This window comes from Hypomesus nipponensis, chromosome 18 (assembly GCF_054491055.1).
Source record: "Hypomesus nipponensis isolate SF chromosome 18, ASM5449105v1, whole genome shotgun sequence".
Classification (NCBI taxonomy): domain Eukaryota; kingdom Metazoa; phylum Chordata; class Actinopteri; order Osmeriformes; family Osmeridae; genus Hypomesus; species Hypomesus nipponensis.
The window spans coordinates 4,953,179-4,957,314 of record NC_140378.1 but is presented as its reverse complement, the minus strand read 5'-3'; positions in this window follow the sequence as shown (position 1 = coordinate 4,957,314).

Below are 4,136 nucleotides of genomic sequence, written 5' to 3'. Positions count from 1 at the left end.
CAGCAAAATCAGTTAACTGTCTGTGACGGTTCTCCATCTTTGATCAAAATCATTTTGTATTCCCGATCAAGCGCAACAAGTCTGTCAGGGCACGCAAAGAGCCAATGCAGTGAAGCATGTCGTCAACAACCGTGTGTTTTCATATGTGTGTGTCTTTCACAATTGACTGACAATTATCTGGTTTCTTGACATTATGAAATTCTGGCATTCAGAATTTGTATTTTCTGACCGCTCACCAATGCAGGAACAACACAGAGGCAAAAAGGAAGGAAGGATTTATGACTGAATGAGGGAAGAAAGTAAGGAAGTGAGGAAGAAAGGAAGGAAGGAAGGAAGGAAGGAAGGAAGGAAAGAAAGAAAGAAAGAAAGAAAGAAAGAAAGAAAGAAAGAAAGAAAGAAAGAGAAGGAACAAAAGAAGGAATGAAGGAAATCAGGCAGCAGTCTGATCGTGGATTCTTGTGGTCCAAAGCTGCTTTCAGGAGTGAAACCTATATGGAAATGAACGAGTCAACAGGTACACAGCCTGTTCGTATGGTAATGAACCTCCATAACTGTTGGCTTTCACTAGTCTCTAGGGAAGAATCCTACCCTACCACTTTACTGAGACATTGCTGAAATGCATGGAGCATGAATAGATATCGGCGCGTGGAGTATGAAAGTAAACATGAATGCGATACTTGGAGTGTGAACATAGATTAGTGGTTGACTGTTGACATGAAAGGATGTGAGGGTGTGTCGAGTTGAGTAGTTGTAGCATGCTGCCAAGGTTTGGAGCTGACAGACTTTAGTAGGGACATCAGGGTATTGCAGATGGGACACTGTGATTGAAATCTGCTCAGAGACCACAGAGTACAGTCGGAAGAGGGACGTTTGGTTTATTGACATATTTGGTAACTGACCCAATCTTTATGATGGTATACACAAGCTCATTACGAATACTGTTAAACACTTCTGAATAAAATCTCTATGTTTCATGCAAGTCATATGGGTGCTCCTCCAACTGTCGTTCAACTAGAGGTTCTGGAGGGTTCGAGGAAAGATAACTTCTAATGTGGACGTGCTCGACATTTGTGTTCAAAAGTCATTAGGTGTAGAAAGTTACAGACACATTTCTATTGTTTACCTCTCAGCTAAGATCTGACATATGTTGTACATTTAATATTCATCGACCCGGCTGTAACCCAGGCCATCACACAGACACATGGTAACACTGCGCTGCCATTTTTTATGTCTATGTTTTAAATGCATTTGACACAGTTAATTGGAAGCTGGTTTAGCAGGAACTGTTTAGTTTCCTTCTTATCAAGAACGGTGGCTTCAATGATGAGTCATTCTACAGCACATAAACAATTGGTCTGACTGTAAATAATTGCAACATGCACTTGTACGTCAATTATACTGTCGTGCATTCTCCTACCCCTGTGAACCGAACCTCTCAGTCAGTTTGTTATGACTTTCTAGTCAAATGTTTATGGTTTTGACGTGAGTTGTATCTTCAAGACGTATGAGATAGTACAATTGTATGTGTTCATTTAGATGGTTTGAGAATCATTTTGTTTGTAACTGCAGCCTGCGCTTGGAGAATGGTCTAAGATGGATGTCAATGTGACTGTCCTTCCATTTAAATACATACATGAACCCCCTGATCTGGGTTCTTACACATGAGAGGAACCAATATGTTGCGCATATGGAATCGTTCTCGGGTATATCATCTCAGCTCCAGAAAACACGAGAGGAACACTTTAGTGGAGGACTTGTGTTTGTGTTCAGTGGATGGCGCTGTAGTTGGACGGCTCCGCCATGTCCTGTCTGAGGACAAGGTTCTCAGCTTTTATATAGGCGCTGTCTGTTTTTAGTGAGGTCTGTAAAAAGAAGATGACAGATTGTGACTAATCTAAACTATTTAGATAACGTACGTGTGGAAACACACAGAGAACTATTGAAAGGCTGTGTGCCTGGAATGTGTTCTGGTGGGACAAAAGTGCAAAAGCAGAGTCTCATAAAACCACGGGGGACTTGATGTAAGGAGAATGTACAACGTGCCTTTTTCTACGTGTGTTTCTTTTACAGGGGCAGCAAACTTTCAGTTACACTTTTGGGGTCTTTGGTTTGAGTTGTGGAAAGGGGTCCCACTGGTTCAAAGCCACACAGACACATACACACGATCCCTGAAACATGAGGATTTGGATGCACTCCTGACCTCACCTCCCCCTTTCTCACCCCTGGGTGACCCAGATAGGGTGCAGGGTCAGAGTTTACCAGCTGGAGTTTCCCATTTCACGCTAAGCCCCGATAACAAGGGCCACCACTCTGACAGCAGCCATCCTAACACAGGGACACGCTTTCCATCTTCGTTTTTTCTCGACACACACGCTCATTCCCTCCACGAACACACCCACACGCACAGTCATACACACACACAGAGTCAGAAAACCCAATGGCACACTTGGACTGAGAGACAATCCCACACAGTTGGTTGGCTGGTTCAGTAGACTGGGTCAACAGGATCACAAAGGCTGCTTCCACTCATTCAAGCTTTGGGAGATGGACTGTCTCCCATGTTATGTCTTTCAGGGACCATTTACATCACATCAATATCTCCCACTGACACAAAGTAGAGTCATTCCACCTTTTTTCAACTTTTTTTTTCTTCCAGAGTCTGAGAAGGGGGGGGGGGGGGGGGGTGACACCGACATACAATCCCTCCATTCTCTCATTGACGAAGGGTTGGTTTGTCTGGCAGCATAGCGCCAGCGGCTGTGACAGTGATACGGTTCAGGTAAAGGAGTCAGGAAAGAGGGGGAGAGAAGCGGGGAGAGAAGGCCAGGAGGGGGAAAGAAAATGGATGTCAGAGGGGACAAGGGAGCGAGACATAAACAGAGAAAGAAGACCAAGTGGGGCCCTGGCGGGCAACGGAAGACAGGAGGGGGAAAAGAGAGGGGGAGGGGGGGGGGGAGGAAGAGAACACACCATGGAGGAGGAGAGAGGGAGACTGGGTAGAAGAGGGTTGAGGAAGAAAGGGAGAGAGGGATGTCACAGAGAGAGAGAGAGTGTGGGGATACAGAAGAGGCCGTGCTGAATGCAGGGTGTGGCCGGTGCCTCTGTGCAGTGAAGGGATATCAAACGTCACACTGCCTTCTCCACCCTCTTTCTCTCTGTTTTCGTCTCTCTCTCTCTCTTCCTCTCTACATCTGTTTTCGTCACTCTCTCTGTTTTCAGTTCAGTCTCTTCCTCCCTATCTCTGTTTTCATCCCTCTCTCTTTCTCGACACCTCATTTTTAAGCGCAGTCTCTTTCTCTCCAACTGTTTGTAGCTCTCTCTTGCTCGCTATCTCTCTATTTTGAACTTTCTCTTTCTCTAATGAGAAATAAATGACTTCCATTCCTCTGAACACGTGTGTCACCGGAGAAAATGTTCTTTGGTCAAGATGTCAAAAGTATTGATCTAGATTGTCAAGCCAACATCTTTGCAACAGATGTCAGTTGAACAGATGTTGGCTGAAAGGACACTGGCGAAATGGAAGTTGGTCGAACGGATGTTTGTCAAACGGATGTTGGTTGTACAGATGTCGGCTGAATGGACATTGGCTGAATGGATGTCGGTTGAAAGGATGTTGTGTGCTCACGTACCAATAGTAGTCCGCTAGATAGTCCTCTGTTTTGTTGTGAGAACAGGTAAACCAGACTAGCTCTGACTCAGGCTTGTTAGAATCCATTGTGACTAATAGTTATTCTTCCCAGAAAAGACCAAGGGCCTTTCACTAAGACAGGACTGAGGGCTGAGTTGACCAGCCAAATGGGTCAAATGAATACATCATTATAAAACACACACCCAGGCGATTCATCTTTGGGATGCGTGTGCACAAGCGTAGTCACATCTTAGAGAGGATGTCCTAAAGAGGACCACCTCCACTGCCTGTTTCCGGTTAGAGAGAGGGTGGGGAGGAACCAAGAGAGAGGGATTTCGAATGAGTAATGACAGAGGTATATATAAGGAGAACGAGGGTGTCAAAGGAGAAGAGGGCGGGGAGAGGATAGGCACTAGGACCTGCGGTATACCTTGCAGTCGGGTGGGAGCAGCTTTGGGACTCCTCTGACTAACTTTCAGAACAATCCATTTTACAACGAGTGTGAGAG